Source organism: Lepidochelys kempii, chromosome 8 (genome assembly GCF_965140285.1).
Source record: "Lepidochelys kempii isolate rLepKem1 chromosome 8, rLepKem1.hap1, whole genome shotgun sequence".
In the NCBI taxonomy this organism is placed as follows: domain Eukaryota; kingdom Metazoa; phylum Chordata; order Testudines; family Cheloniidae; genus Lepidochelys; species Lepidochelys kempii.
The window spans coordinates 72,504,658-72,522,942 of NC_136387.1; the positions used below are offsets into that span (position 1 = coordinate 72,504,658).

Sequence of the window (18,285 nt, forward strand, 5' to 3'; positions counted from 1 at the left end):
GATCTGGTCCACAATTTGATTCTGAGATAATAGTAGCAGGTCAGTCTGGTTATTTCTGATACATTCCCCATTTCAACAGCAATAGTAGTAACTTCTCTATAACATAGCAGCTGGTCATTTTTATATAGAAATCTTACTGGGTAAGAGTGACGATGGCAGCACTATTTGTTTCTTAAGGAGAATGTGAAAATGGGAATATAATTAATGTGGTCCATAATGGCAAAAATGTGTGGGGGCAGGGTCAGTAATTATTACTCAGTGTTAAGTACTCTTGGCTTTTCCTCAAAGCAAAACCACCCAGCCGAACTTCTCATAGACTTTAAGGTCAGAAGGAACCATCATGTTCATCTCGTCTGACCTCCTGCACATTTCAGGCCACAGAAGTACACCCACCCACTTCTGTAATAGACCTATAACCTCTGGCTGAGTTACTGAAGTCGTCAAATCATGGTTTAAAGACTTCAAATTACAGAGAATTTATACAAGTTTAAACCTGCAAGTGACTTGTGCCCCAAGCTGTGGAGAAAGGCCAAAAAACTCCAACAACAACAACAACAAACAACCCACACTCAAGGGTCTCTGCCAATCTGACTTGGGGAGAAATTCCTTTCTGACCTCAGATATGGTGCTTAGTTGGACCTGAGCATTTTGGCAAGACCCAACAGCCAGACACCTGGGAAAGAATTCTCTGTAGTAATTCAGAGCCCTTCCCATGTAGTGTCTCATCACCGGCCATATTTCCTACTAGCAGTCACAGATCAGCTACCTGCCATTGTAGGCAGGGCTGGCTCCAGGCACCAGCATTCCAAGCAGATGCTTGGGGCGGCAGTCACAAAGGGGCAGCAGAGTTTCCGCAGCGGCGGCAATTCAGCGGCAGCTTCTCTGTTCCGCCGGCCGTGGTGGCAATTCAGCGGCAGCTTCCTCTCTCTCCTGCCATCCACGGCGGCAAGTCGGCCGTGACAGGTTTTTTCACTGCTTGGGGCGGCAAAAATGGTAGAGCCGGCCCTGATTGTAGGCAGTTTCATCATACCATCCCCACCATAAACTTATCAAGCTCAGTCTTGAAGCCAGTTAGGTGTTTTACTGCCCTTGGAAGGCTGTTCCAGCTCTACTACTCTGATAGTTAGAAACTTTAATCTAATTTGAAGCCTAAAGTTGTTGATGGCCAGTTTATATTCATTTTCTTGTGTCAACACTGTTAACTTAAATAACTCCACTCCTTCCCTGGTGTTTATCCCTCTGAAGTCTTTATAGAGAGCAATCATATCTCCGCTCAGATTTAGTTTGGTTAGGCTCTTTGAGTCTGCTCTCACAGGGTAGGTTTTCAATTCCTCTGATCATCCTAAGCCCTTCTCTGCACCTGTTCCAGTCTGAATTTCTCTTTCTTAAACATGGGGGATCAGAAGTGCACACAGTATTCCAGATGAGGTGCCTTACATAATGGTACTAACACTTCCATATATCTACTGGAAATACCTAGCCTGATGCATCCTAAGATTGCATTAGCCTTTTTTCACAGCCGCATCACATTGGCAGCTCATAGTCATCATGTGATCAACCAATATACCCGGGGCTTCCTTTTCCTCTCTCACTTCCAACTGATAAGTCCCCAGCTTATAGCACAAATTCTTGTTGTTAGTCCCTAAGTGCAGGACCTTGCACTTTGCACAAATAATTTCATCTCACTTATATTACTCCAGTTTTCAAGGACATCCAGATCTTCTTGTATGATATTCTGGTCCTCTTCCATGTTGGCAACACCTCCGAACTTTCATCCATAGATTTTATTAGCACACTCCCATTTTTTGTGCCAAGGTCATTAATAAAAATGTTAAATAAGATTGGTCCAAAGACTGATCCCTGAGGAACTCCATGGGTAACCTTCCTTCAGTCTGACAGTTCACCTTTCAGTATGACTCCTTTAACCACTTCCTCATCCACCTTTCAGTTTTCATATTAATCCCCATCTTCTCCAATTTAACTAATAATTTCCCATGTGGGACTGTATCAAAAGCCCTACTGAAATCCAGGTAGATTAGATCTACTGCATTTCCTTTGTCTAAAACATCAAAGAAAGGTCAGGTTTGTCCAGCATGATCTACGTTTTGTAAAACCATGTTGTATTTTATCCCAATTACTGTTTACCTCTATGTCCTTAACTACTTTCTGTTTCTAAATTTGTTCCAAGACCTTTCATACAATTGAGGTCAAACTAATAGACCTATAGTTTCATAGATCACCTTTCCCCCTGTTCTTAAAAATAAGAACTAGATTAGCAATTCTCTAGTCATAGGGTATGACCTCCAAGTTTACAGATTCATTAAAAATCCTTGCTATTGGGCTTGCAATTTCATGTGCCAGCTCCTTTAATATTCTTGGATGGAGATTATTTGGGCCCCCTGATTTAGGGCATGTCTACACTAGAAACTTAAGATGACTGTGTTAGATTGACTTACAACCACCACAGTAATCACTGTAGATTTCAGACTTCAGAGGGGCAGTGTGGAGGGCTGAGAGCCTAGCCTCTCAACTCGACTCACAGGCTCCTTGCTGGGAACCTGGCTGCCCCCAAAGACTCTCGGCACCTCATCTGCTGTCTTGGCTCCCAGCGGGGAGCTCTGTACCCGCAGTCCGGTGGCTCCCGAGCTCTCAGAGGGGAGTGGGGAGCATCGATGCAGCTGGACTCCCAGCAGGGAGCCGGGACCATCCATGTAGCTGGGCTCCCAGCAGGGAGCGGAAGCCCAGGCAGCAGTCCAGGTTGGAGCAGGGAACCAGGTGGGTGCAGCCCAGCTCAGGGAGTGAAGACCCCAGGCAGCAGCTGGGCTGGGAGCAGGGGCAGCCCAGCTCCAAGCGGGGCAAGCGCAGCCCAAGCTGGGAGTGGGGAGCATGGGGGGCCACCCCCATCCCATGGTGACAGCCCGCCTTTCTTGTCAATTTCATGGCTCCAGCATGTAGACCAAGCCTTAGTCCCATTAAGCTGTTTGAGTTTGCCTTCCATCTCGAATATAGTATTTTCTGCTTCCATATCCTCCTTTCCATTAGCCACCCTGTCACTGTCCCTAATCTCCTCATTACCCTTATTCAAAACTAAGGCATTCATTTATTTGTTGGGCCATGCCTTGATTATTTTTAATCTCCACCTCATCTTCAGGGTGTAGCAGTCCCACTTCTTTCTTTCCTGCTTTTCTTTTTATTTCTATGGCTATAGAACTTTTTACTATTGGTTTTGATTTCCTTTGCAAGGTCCAACTCCAGTTGGCTTTTGGAGGTTCTCACTTTGTCCCTACAGTTTCTGATCTCCAAGAGGTAGCTTTCCTTGCTGATCCTTCCCATCTTCCATTCCTTGTAGGCTTTCTGCTTTTTCTTAATAACCTGTTTGAGATACTTACTCATCCAGTTTGGTCTGAAATATGAATTTTTACCCCTTGCTTGGGATACAGACTTCAGCTAGCTTCTGCAACTTAGATTTAAAGTAATGCCAAGCCTTCTCCATATTCAGATCCTTGAGTTCTTCAGTCCAGTTCACTTCCCTAACTAATTCCCTTAATTTTTTTAAGTTTGCCCTTTAGAAATCAAGAATCCTAGTTGCAGATCTGTTTTTGTTTATCCTTCCATTTAGTTTAAACTGAATTAGCTCATCTTAGAGACTAACCAATTTATTTGAGCATAAGCTTTCGTGAGCTACAGCTCACTTCATCAGCTGTAGCTCAGGAAAGCTTATGCTCAAATAAATTGGTTAGTCTCTAAGGTGCCACTATACTCCTTTTCTTTTTGTGAATACAGACTAACACGGCTGCTACTCTGAAACCTGAATTAGCTCATGATCACTCAAACAAAAGTTGTCCCCTACAACTAATACTTCTAGGAGGTTCTCACTACTCAAAAATATCAAATCTAAAATGGCATCATCTCTTGTAGGTTTTGCAACTATTTGTTGAAGAAGTTTGTCAGCTACCACATCGAGGAAAATCTGGGCCCTACTATTATTAGTAGCACTTGTCCTCTAATCTATATCTGGGAAGTTAAAATCTCCCATAATTACACAATTCCCAGTACTATTTATTTTACTAAAAACATTAAAGAGGTCTCTATCCATATCCAGATCAAATTCTGGGGGTCTGTAGCATACCCCAAGCACTATGACAGTTGAGTCACTAGTAACTTTCTTCCCCAAAGTGATTTTGACCCAATCAGACGGTCTTATCCAATCCATCACTTCTAGTTTCTTTACAGTCTATCTCATGATTAATATATAATGCTACTCCACTACCTTTACCTGTATTTCTATCTTTCCTGAACAGCCTTCAACCTGAACATATCCTTCAATACTTGTACTCCAGTCATAACTACTATTCTACCATGTTTCTTTCTGTTATCCTTATAAAATCTGGTTTCATTTCCTGCACCTGTAATTATAGTTCCTCCATTTTGTTACCTAGGCTCCTTGCACTGGTGTACAAACATCTTAGTTGTTTCTGCCTGGCTTTGCCCGGATTCCACCCGATTAGGTACAGTCATTCTTCTGCCAATATTGCCTACCTGACTGTTAGTGTCATTGGTATTGGCACTATCTTTCCTCTTAATGTCCATTCTCCTACCCACTTCTCTTTCTTACTCCATTGTTGTATTTTCTTTTTTTCTTGATTTTTCCAGTCAATATTAGAATCAGGAGCATCTTCCAACCCTCTCTCCCAAGTTCCTAGTTTAAAGCTCTTTTAATCAGTTGTGCCAACCTCCATCCCAGAAGTCTGTTTCCCTCCCTACTCAGATGGAGTCCATGAGAACAGTCCTCCCAGTGGTTGAACAAAGTCCTCCTTATAGCACCACTGCCTGAGCCATCTGTTGATCATCATAATCTTGTCTCACCTTCATTCTCCTCCTCTTGGGACAGGTACAATCCCACTGAAAATCACCTGAGCCTCCATTTCTTTAAGCATCTTCCCCAGCCTGATATAGTCTCCCTTGATGCATTCTAATGAGAATCTAGCTGTATCATTTGATCCCACGTGAAGGACAATCAGTCGATTTTTTTCTGCTCCCGTTAGGATCCTCCTCAGCCTCAGGTCCACATCTCATAACTTAGCTCCCAGCACACCCTTCTGTTCTCCAGATCAACTCAGGTGACTCGGCTGTCAGTTCTTTTTCATAGGGAGTCACCAATTTCATAGGCCTGCCTCTTCCTAGTGTTAGTGATTCTCTGATCTTTCTCCTGGTCTTTCTGGCTGAAAGTCCTCTTGTCTTTTGCTCTCACTTGCAATCTTCTGAGAGTCAGCCTCTGTCCTCCTGGGACCCAGAACTCTGGCTATCTCCATTGACTCTTCCCCTCTTCTTGTAGGACTAGCCGCTCTTCTCTTCTTCCTTGCCCTCCCACCTTGTGTTACTGCCTGCTGTGCCCCTTCTTCATTTTCCAGCTCAGCAAACCTGTTCCTGAACTCTATTTCTCATTCACTAGCTGGTCTTTTCCTCTGCTTGGTTCCCATAGTCACATGCTTCCACTGGCCACTTTCCTCCTCCGGCTGTCTACCTTCACAGTTCTCCAGTGCAGCTTGCATCTGCAAGTCTTGAGTTTTCCCTTCAGTCTCCTCTTGCCTCTCTATAATCTGTTTGAATCCCCCCAAAATTCAACCATAGTTTCCACCTGCATCTCCAAACCTTGCATCTTCTCTTCCATCCGCTCTGTCAGGCGGCATGTCGAGCAAACAAAACTATTTTTGGGTATCCACTCCGGAGCAACGTACATCCCGCAGCTTCCATAGCCAGTCATCTTCATTGTCTCTTCCATTCCTTGGGTCGCTACCACTGCTGCCTCTGCATTTGTCATAGCCTTCCTGCCTAAACTCCTGTGAAGGAAAGCAAAACACAGAAAACCCCAAACCAATGCCAAAACAAAACCTGAACACCGCACTCTTTCCCCGAAGCTCCCCTTACAAACTCCCACTCAAACTTCCCTGTTTTCAGCTCTGTTTGCTGGGTCCTGTGCTGCTGACTGGCTGCTTCACTGCCTTTATGAGAGCCCAAAACAAGTAAGCCCTGCCCCCTAATCCAGGCTCTACTGTGATCAAAGGCTCTGCTTCTCTCACAGCACACTGCCCCCTACCAGCTTCTGCAAACTGAAAAATAAAACCCACACAAGAACTCACTGCCCCTAAGTAACAGGGGCTTGCCGCCTCTCACAGAACTCCCTCTCAAACTCCCCTGTTTTCTGCTATGTTTGCTTGCTCCTGTGCCACTTCTCCTGACTGTAAATGCGTCACCCAGTAATATTGATTCAGTAAGCCACACTCACACCTAAGCAGCAGTAAAAGCTAAACTAAAAAAGGAAACACGAATGTTTGGTGTTGAACTGAAGCTTCTCCTGTTTAGTCAGCAATCTCCTTTTCTCCAATATGTTCAGGGATAAACCCATCTGCTATTTCTTTCAGCATACTCACTTCCTTGCAAGTGGGTCCCATGGTGTTCCACTGCCTTCAAACTCTGCTGTCTCCTGTATCAGCAGCACCGCAGCCAGAGGTGTGCAGGAAAATGGCTTCTCTGATGACCTGAAGTTTTGTGTCTACATGTTTTAGAGGAAGTATATTTAACAAAACACAAATTGTGAAATAAATGTAGGACAGTGGGCCCAATGCTGCCATCAGTTAACCCCACTGGTCTTAGTAATGTGACAGAGAGGGTAAGCGCGGGCAGAATCTAGCCCATTATTGATCTAGCCCATTATGAGCTTACACAGAAATCAGTAAAAAGTGGAGGGGGAAAGAAACCTCCTGTAAGAGAACAAAGTATAAAGCTTACTTTGAAATGAGTAGTCTCTTACTTCGTGTCCAAGTGCTAGCAGGAGGCTCCAGCTGTATGTTGCATGATCAGGAGAATTGTTATGACTGTTCTATATGAACAATACCTTCCTTTCATAGTGCACCATAATTGTAAGCAAAATATCCAAGTGTACTGGCCTCTCCGATTTTTTATTTTTTTAAAGCTATATTAGTATTTTTTTAACAACACACTTGTGCACCCCTCACGGTTTATAATGCCCCATTGGAAGCCTGACATTAACATCTTTGTACTTACAGATCTATGGAAAGTTTCTTACCATGAGGATCGGAGGTATTCAACTCTCATATTCTGCATTCCCGACATGTGATCATTCTCTTGATCTCAGTAGCATCTCCTGCATGTGAAGAGAAAGCAGAATATTGAAGGTGAATGTTACTGGGTGGCTTTGGGGAAGAGAAACTGACATTATTTTGCTCCATCAAGGGCCTGCATTCCTTGCTCACCAAAACCTCCCATTGGTCTGACCTGCTAATGCCTTGCACCTTGTGTAATCATGTACAGCTATGCAAAGTGAGTGCAAAATGGATGTATATTGCTACCACTGGTATAAGTGCAGGGAAAATTCTAATGTGGTAACCTTGTATTCCCATTTTGCACAGGTATAAATGACTACATAAGCTGTAAGGCAGTGCAGAATCAGGCCCCATATGTTAACAAGGTGGCATAATACCAGTGGGAAAGGTGATCCCCCCCCCCATGAATAAGAGCTGGCATTCTTTGAGTTATATATATTGATTCAAACTCTTTCTGTATAATAAAGGCTCTTGCCTGCTTTTTCACAAAATGAGGGTTGTGTCTGTTATTAGGCTCGAGTTTTAAAGAGCACCATCTCATTGTTGTGGGTCAGGTAGTCTGCTGAGAGTGGGTATTCTTTCGGTCCTTGTGGGTGCACGCAATTAATGGATGCTACACTTCTACTTTGGTTCCTCTCCACTATTCACATTAGCACTGAGCACACCAATAATCAAGGGAATATAATCTCAGAATTCTCAGTTGCTAAGGAAACCAATTAATCATCATCAGTGTGTTCAGTATGTTCACATGATCCTTCCAAGGCCTACAATTTTAGGTCACCTGCTATTTCTTGTCAGCATGGGAGAAGGGAGCTGAGGAACTGGTAGTGAATGAAGTGTCAGTAGTTAAGGCAGTAATCACAATTTTGAGAGAGGAAATCAACACCTACTGTCCATGTCAAATTCACCTATTATGTGATAATGTTATATCATGCCAGCAACCATGGCTTTATGCCACCATTCAGTGTGGCAGCCTAATTTAGTTTAATTTATTAGACTGAAAATCCTCTTGTACAGTAGCTGTTGATTTCCTCTCCCAAAATTGTGATTATAGTCTTATCTATTGACACTTCATTCACTGCTTCTCATATTGGCAGACACTGGGCTAGATCTTCAGCTACTGTAAATCAGCATAGTTTTATTAAAGTCAGTGGAGTCGTGCTGATTTACATAAGATGAGGAGCTGAGCCATGTCCCTGCAAGTTTTAAAATCTTCCTGGAATAAGCTTCAGACCAACTGAATAGTACCAAAAAGATTGACAAATTGTATAACGCACCAGCATAGTCTGCAGTCATCAGGTTAGTACAATGTAGGGGTGGCAACTTGGCTAAATTTATAAAATTTGTCAATGTTTTTGGTACCACTCAGCAGGTCTAGCCCAATGTTTGCAGACTTCATAAGAAGCCCGGAAGAAGGGAAATCTTTACTATTATACTGAAAGCAAAGAAGGAAAGAGAGAAGTATAGTCTAGTGACTAAGTAAGGGGCTGGTTATTGTAAAATCCTGAGTTTTAATCCTAGATCTCTTAATCTTAGATCTTCCATTCTGGTTTTGAATAACTCTTAACCTCCTCATCCCACCTTTCCCCCAGCTGTACAGTGAAGATACTAATACTACCTCTCTCAGCTGTTGTGAGAATTAAACTGATAAAATTTATAAAGTGCTTTGAATGTTAGAAACAAAATGTAAGTGATAAATATTGTTATAGATGACTCTGGTATCTGACTGTCTAATGACAAATAGGGAGAAAGGGCTTTCCAAATATGATGGAAAATACAGGCCTGATCCTGTAACCTTTGATTCATATGAAAAGTCAGCTGCCTTCACAGGGACTATACATTCACATAAGGGCTTGCAAGAGGAGACCATGTGTTTGGAGACTCTAATTAAAAATATTGGTGGTTAATTTGGAGGAATTGTTTTGTGTGTGTGTATGTTTTGTGCTCACAGGCATTGTTCAGATTTTGGAAGCTCCAGATGGCACCAAAGAAACAATAGCTCCATCCCTGACCTTATGCACCTCCCTTCCAAAAAGAAGGGACAATGTACATTTCACAACAAAAGCAATCAGTTGTTGTTCTCTCTCTGTTTTTCTTGCCTTCCCTCTCCTGTCTAGATTAAACTGGGGCTCATTAAAAACACGGATAGAAATTAGGTTTTTAATCTAGATAAAATACTAAATACCAAAGTTATTTAGAATTACCCATTGTTATGAAATTAAAACAATGTCTGTGGGCTGGTGGGCTGTTTGGTTTGGGAGGGTTTTTGGAGCGGGGATGGAGGGTGGAATATTATGCATAGGTGAAGCTTGAGCTCTCTCTTCAGGCTTTCCTTATAGAGACTGCCTAACAGGAGCCAGAATGTCATAAACAGAAAATCTGTCCCAAAAGGTTCATTGGCTGCGCGCTCTCTGACCATGATTTTCTCTGTCCAAGAGAAAGCTTTACACTGTCATCTGTGTGGTATAGTAGGAAGCCCTGGCATTGAGAGACATTTTCATCTTCTTATTGAAGTGTCTGGGTTTTTTAATCTTTTCTCTCTGTTTGTGGTTAATAACTTAGTGACCAAATGGAGAGAAAAATAACAAGAAAAAAGAAATAAATCAGTTGATGCTACCTGTCTAGATTCGTAAAGCCCTCCAAAGTCATTAGGACTGAGTCTGAGAATTACGCTGCTGGTGCTGTAGTTGCAGTGTCCAGTTACACTCATGCCCCCTTATGGAAAACATCAGAATAGCAGGATGTTAGCACAAGCTCTTACAAAGTATTGTTCAGAAAAGCCAGTCTTCATTCCCCATTTTAAAAACAAACAGTGGCCCCAGAACTGAAAAAAACCCACACAGACCATATATCAGGACTGGAGATGAGCCAATATTAAATAATTAGTGGTAAGGCAACATGCCAAAGCAAACTGCCTACCCCCCTGGGGTATGCTCAATAATTATTCCAGCAGTATAACGGGGCTTGCCAAGGAGTGGAATCATTCTCTGGCAAATTTATCAAGGGACAACTACGTTGTCAGATGACCCTACTCTACCTCCAGAAATGATATCAGTTTTGTTGTGTTGTCTATATAAGATAGATTCTAAACTCAACAGGGCAAGGACCTTGTCTTCTTACTTATCTGTAAAGCACCAGGCACACATGTGCTGCTATATGGTAATAATAAAATAAACAGTTTAGCTTCAGAGGAATCCAGGACCCTTCTTAGTGGTACCCACACAGAGATTTGATAGCGAAGTGGGAGCGAAAAAGTAACAGTGTACAAAATGGATTCTATCTCACTGATCCATCAGCATTTCTAAAGCACATATCACCCTATTCCTTAGGCAGAGTCACGTGTTTATTATTCAGAGTGAAAACTATCCAAACCAGAAACCTAGTTCACCATCCAGCTCTAGACCTGACCATTGTTTTTTGTGTTCAGAAGTCCTTGCAAGGACTTCGCTCTATTTAGACAGCAGCATGGAGGGCCTGCGGAGGAAAAGAGTGTTTTAGGAGGAGAAGAATTTAAAAAGAATAGTTGCCTCGTGTGAGAGAGAGAATAAAAGAAGAGTGGAAGATTGAAAAATTCTAAGGAAGAGAGCCGCAAGCAATATGATCTGAGTAGGGTATTCCAAATACCTTGCAGTATCATTCACTCTAAATTCATGCACATTGGTGACTAGCCTTATAATTATAATTTTTTCTGATAAATATGGAACTGCTAACAATATAATTGTCTGTTTTCATGGTGTCTTGTATTATACATGAATAATCAGAAATTTTACACAGATATCCAGAACTAAGACTGACATATTTTCTTTTTGTTTTTTTCAACTCCCCATTATTTATAAAACCCTCAATCCTGTAAATAAATTTTTTTATTTCCCTTCTGAGTTTGTCTTTCGATTTGGCAAACATTGATTTTTTTTTCCATGTTTTTTCCAGTGAACCTTGAAATTAAAATGTCTTTTTTTGTTTAATTTCTTTTTTGCACACTGGACTCATTGTCAGCACAGCAAGGGCAAGTTGTATTGTTAGCTGACTGCTGCTTCAAAGCCAATGAAGAGAGGAGTTAACCTTAAAATATTGTTTTTGTGTAGGTCCTCCATAAATAGCAATTATTGCTTTTTTCCCCTCAACAATGAAGTATTATTTTAAAAATATAGAGAGAGTTCAGGGAACAGTTTTTGTGACATTATACCAATTTTAAAATAGGTAGTATTCTTTTTCTCTTTCAGTGGAAAAACATCAATATAGAAATTGCTAAGTATAGTGTAAACAAACTTTATTTGTAGAAGCAGCCAATCTCATCATATTATTATTTTAATCAATTATTGACTATGCCTTGTATTAATAGTAAAGTATAATTAGGAAAGAAAAATATTTTGGGATATGTTGAGTTTGACATGGTGCTTTTCAGTTATTACAGAGTAATTATTCAGAGCATTATACTGGGCGATGAGTACTTTTTAAATTATTAATTAGTCAGGAAAAGTGGGTGCACTGCTGGTTACGTAATCAAAGCTTAAATGATGGTAAAGTCGTTGGTCACAGGAACACAGTTATTTTTGTGTCCTTAGCCAGCCTGATGTTATTGTCAGAAATTTAGGCAATTTTGCCATCTTTATAATAGTAGGCGAAAATGAAACCCTCCATAAATTAAAAGGGTTTGCTACAGCTTTGTGACCTAGGGTTATACATTATGCCAGGCAAGTATAACCAAATATGTTCAAAGGGTAAAGAGCAAGTAATAAGTGTTTAAAGCAGCAAGAGTCATGTAAAAAAAGTCTTCACAAATTGACTCTTCTAGGTTATAATAAACTATGAATTGAAAAAGGTTAATTGACAAAATGATATTCGTCTAATGCCATCTTTGCAACAGCAATAATGGTGGAATTCATAATGCAGGGGGCTTGCTATACTGACAATTATGTTTATTCAAAAAGGCTCCAGTTACTTTCTCAGTCAGTTTAAACTATGATAACTAATTATAGATTTACAAGCAGTTCCTGGTCAGATATAGGTATCTGTAAGCATGCTACTGGAACATCAGATCACTTGTTTTAATATAGGAAACAATTGCCTATACGTGGTGGCAGGTATTGAAGGCCAGAGCAGGCTAAGCCTCCCCTGACCCCACCCACTCTGTGCCCCGAGATCCCTCCCTCTTTCCCTCTACCCTTAAACCAGCAGGAACACTCAGCTCCAGGCTGCAACCTGGATCTCAGGCTGCCGGCGGCCAGGGGCGACCCAAGGCAGCACTCAGGCTAGGCCGGCCCAGACGGGCGAGGGTTTGGGTCAGTGGCCTGGGTTGCTGCTGGAGTTGGCTGCCTGGGGCAGTGCTGGGACCAGCCTGGCGCTTGGGGGAGCTGGTGGCTTGTCCAGGAGCTGGGGCCAGTGGCTCGACCAGGAGCTGGGGCCGACCCGGCGCTTGCGGGGGGGCGGCCGGCACAGCTGAGGTGGGCAGGCCGGACTCCTCCGGCCGTGGGGGCGTGAGGGGGGACTTGGGGCTCCAGCATCCGGGGGCCATATGCCTAGATGCAGAGCAGGGCAAGTTTGTTTTCAGCATGGAGAGTCCATGGCATTAACTGAGCCAAACCTTTGCCTTTATAGGCATCTGAATCAAAAAAAGCAATCAGGGCAATAATAATGACACCTCTCCCCTCCCCCCCCTTTACACTTGGCATTCAGTTTTGCCTTGAATTTTCTCATTTTTGCTGGACTTTTGACCTACAGATATGATCTCCTTTTCCCCAAATTTGTATTGCTTATTCACTATGAGGCCATGTTAAAGGCAGTACCTCAGTGCCAGGCATACTGGGAACATTTTAAAAATAATAAACCTTCAGTGTGGTCTCCACCATGTCCGGAATATCTTCAGTAGCAAAGATAATTTTATCATGATTTGAGAGATTTTGCTTTTGAAAAATGTCCAGAGCTGATATTATGTCAAATGAGAGTTGGTTAAAACAGCACTTCCAGAACAGGTTGAAAATGTAGTTACTGGTATTCTCACTTTCGCAGAAGGGATTTGCCAAAAGCCTGCTGCTGAGTCCGTTAGTTTTGGGACTACAGTGGAATCTCACCAATCAATGCTTTTTATAGTTTACATTTTAAAAAATAAAAGGCACTCCCTGCCTATGTCTTAGAAAAGATTTAATAACAGAGGGCTAGATTAACAGCAATCCTTGTTTTTACAAAACACGCTACAGTACAAACTAGTCAGCGATGGAGAACTCTCTTACTTTTAAAAAAAGACCCTGGTCAAAGTAAGTGAATACAGAATGTTAATTATTTATAAGTGACAGAAAGTGTGCTAGACAATAATGCTCAAATTTCTCAGTAATTTGATAAAAATTAGTAATTCTCAGAGGGTCCCCAGTCACTGGTACAAATGAGCAAGGTTTGACTGTAACTTGGCTTTTGACTACATAGCTGATATCTGGCCAAATGCAGGATGCACTCTCTGTACATGTGTCTGTTCAGTTGTGTGAGGGCCATATCTTACCAGCCAGCTTTGCTGTATTGCTTGGTGGGGTCCTCTCTTTGGGAAATGACCAGAGTACTGTCCATTTTCTTGAATTCTTCTTTGGCTTTCCCCAGAAGGGATGTCTGAGTGTACTGTGGTGCTGAATGAGAGCAAAGAGAATCATAGTTGTTGGGGTTAAAATCAAGGGGAGCTCTGCTGTTGACTTCAATGGAAGCAGGACGGGAGCATTATTATGTACTGCACTGCCAGTAATAACTTGTGGCTATACTTTCTGTATTGCTCCCTTTTGAACAAAGACGCTATACAGCTTTCCAAGACCTTTAGGTGCAGGCCATGTACCACTTGCAGCCCTAGTAGTGGTGTTTCAAAACCCTTTATTACATGTCCTGTTCATTGAGGGTGATTCTCTCCTTTCTCTAGCATTCTTTTGAACATGAAAGAGACCAGCAGCCAATGCACAGTTACTGAACAGTGCAGGATCTCATTCAGCTCTTTGCAGAGCCTCATCCTTGTAGTTATTTTCTGAAATTACCCTAACAGCTGTTACACTGTCCACTTCAAATTCAAGGTTTTGTCCATTCACTGTTAGTCTATTATGTTTACCACAAGATTGTTCCTTTGATGGTATCCCGGATCCCTCTGTTAGTAGCACTCCCACCTAGACAGCTCCAACAGTTCTTCGTAACCATCATGCAGCTTCACTGTGTTTCTATTTCCTGCCCTGCACCTCTTTTCCTGGGCATTGCTACCAGGCATGGCTTGGGGTCTTGCTGATTCTGCTCTTGTTATCTACCATCAGTGTAGAATCTTCAGTCTCCCACAAACCCATTTTGTGCTTGCCCCATAACCTGGCACTAGTCTTCTTCCTTCCTACTTAACATAGCAGCTCTTCTGTTAAATTTTGCCCTTTTGTGAGCAACAAAGGAGAATCAGGTTAGTGAAATCTAGCCGCATGAGGTAGCTCTTTTGGAGTGTCATCCGATTTATCAGCCATGCTACAGAACAGCAGACTTAGATGATAATCTTCTCTTTACACTACTAAACCAAAGGCCATCCAGAATATTTCAGATTTCTGGATCCGCTTGACCCAGCTGCCCATGTTTCCAAAAACCAAACTTCTCTGCAATAACTATAACCTCCACCTAAGCAACTCCTACAGAATTATACTGTTTCTTCCCATCTAAAAGAGGCAGTGATGGTTCTTTTACTGAGCTGTCACTTGTCTCTTTAAGGCTGAAGCACTTACTTCTGCTGTTGCTGCTGTTTTCTTCGTTGCTATGAAGATAGTTCCCCTCCCTTCTCCATGTTGCTATGCAGCAAGTTCTGAGCTGAAACTGCACTTCTCCTCATGCTTTTGATTAGAGATGGGTTTGTACCAGAACACTGGATCCATGTCCCTCAAACTCTGGGGAGGTTTGGATCTGGATCTGAACTTGGCAGCTCTGGCTCATTTCTATAAGCTGGAGCTGAACCCACATGAATTTTAGAGAACCCTATAACAATTACAAAAGGGATAAATGATTTGCTGAAGTCACCTAGTGCTCCTCCAAGAGATTTGTTAGTCAAACTCATCTGTTTTTAAGAGACATTAAATCATTAAAAGACAAATTAGCCGTTCATATGAGTGTGCACATCTTAAATCTTGTATATTTTCAGATTTTGATTCTGGTAAATATAGTGAAAACAGACACAAAGTAGTGAAGGCTACATTTTTGGAGAGTGATGAAGTGAAAGGTTAAGAGGAAGACTATAGATAGATTGCTGCACAATCTAATTGCTAATTTACTTGTAGTTTAGCAATCTAGGTTTGGATTTTGGCCCAAGCTCCGCCCCTCCTCCCCCACATACTTCCCAGTCATGTAAAGGAGGGCTACAATGGGCCTGGTGCAGGAGCAGCACAAGACTAGGGTGACCAGATTAAATGGAGAAAATATCGGGACACATGGGGGGAAGCCAAAAAAAAAAAAAAAAAACGCCGGAGTGGCCAAAGGCACAATATTGGGACAAATGGCATCCCAACCGTGCATCGGTCAGGACACAGGACAAAGACCTAAAAATCGGGACAGTCCTGATTTTATCGGGACGACTGGTCACCCTACACAAGACAGATGTTAGCTGATGTAGCCTGTGCCTCTTACAGGCTCTGGGAGCAGGGCAAGGGACGGGAAGGAGTATCTTCATAGTGCTCAGAGTTACAGGGATTCTTAGCTCCAGAGCAGCACACAAACAACTATACAGAGGTGGACCACAAGTTAGAGCAGGCCCTGGGGCTGCTCTAACTTATAGTAGGAGCCAAGTCATAATCATGCAAATGTGATGGTAGTGTAAAACTACCTCTGCTCACCCTCTTCCTGAATTGCACCGAAATCTAGCCTCTAAACTCTATGTTAACTAGTTGGGGTTTTTTTGGGGGGGGGAAGGCAGGGGGAAAAATAGATAATTTAGACATAGCTAAAAATATACTGTCATAATAGAGATCACTGCTTGAAATCCTATATGCAGTTGGAAGGGTTGTTTTTAAAATGTCTAAAATTTCAAATATAATTCCAACAATGAAATGTTTTCACTTGCAATAATACCTCATATTAAATGTCTGCGTGAAATGATTGCCAAATCTGTAACTAAACACTTGTTAATCATTAGTTGTTAATGTACAGCATCATTTCCCCCAAGTGTGGGTCGTGCCACTTACGGAGTAGTGAAAGGATCATGGAAGGCAAATTTCCCCATGGAAAGATGGCAGAGGATGCAACTGGTTTTATCTTCCTGGAGTGGGAGTTTAGCTTTCAAAACTTTAGAAAATGCTGCTATACAGCACAGAAGGACTGCATGGCTCTGGAAACTGGTAGTGGAATACAAAGCTTTTCACCATTGGACCATGCAAATCCAGCCCAGGTTGGTAGTGATCAGAAGTCATTACCATTTGATGGTTGCTTTTTGGCATATAGGAAATCAATCTGTGATCTCACTTCAGATTCCAGGAGATGTGCATCCAAAACCCACCACAGGAGGTACTCTTGTTGGCAATCTGATCAGAGGCACAAAGGACTGAATGTGGCTGATGTTGAACAACTCTCTCACTCTTAGGCCATGTCTACACAACGGGGACCAAAGCGACATAGCTATGGTGCCATAGCTATGTCAGCATAATCCCATAGTGTAGACACCGCCTACAGTGACAGAAGGGGCTTTTCCATTGGTGCAGGAATACCACTTACTCGAGTGACAGTAGCTACGTCAACAAGAGCATTCTTCCATCCACCTCAGTGCACCTACATGGGCAGTTAGGATGGCATACTGTAGAGCTCAGGGGTGGGGATTTTTTACACCCCTGAGAACTGTATCTATGTTGAACTAAGTTTTAAATGTAGACCAGGCCTTTGTGATGGTTTCATGGGTCAGGGTTGAAGTGAACTGGTGGGAAAACGTATGGGAGGGTGCACTGCTATCATCAGTCCTGTGTCTGCCTAGAGGATTTTCATTCCCAAGACACCAATCTGGCACCTTTCTCCAGCAATAAATTCACACTTAAAAAAGAAGTACAGTGCAGTATTCATTAATAACTAGCGTTACCATCATGTCATTATATTCAATGATACATAATTATGATAAGCAAGTTTGAGATTTATAGTTATGCAATTACTCATGAGTAATTATTGTCATACTCACCCAAAATAACTCACAGTAACTATCCATGAAAAACAGCAACAGGAAAAAAATTAGGTTGTACTGATCTGTGTTTTCAAGCTGTATAAACAAATTTAGTAAACCACAAAAGGATGATAGAATCCTTTGAAAGAATACATTGGCTGAACAAAACAGTCTCCAAAACAGCCCAATTTTGTTTTAACTGTTTAGGGTCCCTTTCCCATCAAGATTAATGAAAAGAATTCAATTAAATATAATGTTGCCACTCAGGAGAATAGTTCAATGTTGGGTCATACTCCAAAATTTAACACACCCATTACTTTTTGGTATAGATCACACAAATGCTCAAGCCTGCATGAAAACTATGCAGTACCACAGAGAAAATGGTCTCTTGTAAATAATTTATAAATAGATGTAAAGTTTATGTTTGGCTTATTGTACTGTTTAATATTAGAGGGAGGAAGGGATACCACAAGAATTATCCTCTCTGAAGTATCATTTATTTATGGCACCTTATATCTTTACTACAGGCAGCATTCAAATTATTTTCTCTACCACAGTACACGTGCCCTCACAAGTGACAATTAGGAGGGGCCAAACAGGGAGAAGCTAGGTCAAATTTGGGTTAAAGTTCAAATTTTGCCAAACCCAAATTGTGTCACTGTGTGATGGTCTTCATGTCATGAAGTAAATACTTTCCCATTGTGGTTCTAGCTTAGGAGCCAGCACTCTGAGAAGCTCTGAGACCAGAACATGCAATCCTTTGATCTGGCTATGGGGAAGCAGCTGACCTCCTCCTCATGCTCCAGCACTGAACTCTCTAAAACCAGTATGGCCTGGTGTGTGGTGCAATGTTCAGTTCCTAGAACTAGCTTGGTCTTTTTGCTAAACTGTTCACCCAACCCTACTAAAACCTCCCCAAACATGAGCAACCAGTCCAACGTAAATTAACACCACGGCGGATACTATCATTACACTTTAGGATCTGGAGCTCAGCACAAAAAAAGGCTCATCCACAATAAAATGCTTTCTCCCCCT

At 42.0% G+C, this 18,285-nt stretch overlaps 1 long non-coding RNA gene across 3 annotated transcripts in view; it reads right to left on the bottom strand.

Moving 5' to 3' along the window:
• Nucleotides 1–18,285, bottom strand: part of LOC140916056 (uncharacterized) — a 205,587-nt gene that overhangs the window by 56,769 nt on the left and 130,533 nt on the right. For 2 of the 3 annotated variants that reach the window (XR_012160406.2, XR_013636225.1), the window contains exon 3: nt 7,088–7,165. This is a non-coding gene — a long non-coding RNA (uncharacterized LOC140916056). Of the gene's footprint in view, nt 1–6,437; nt 6,554–7,087; nt 7,166–18,285 lie in introns of those variants that run through there. The other variant, XR_012160407.2, reaches the window with a different exon arrangement.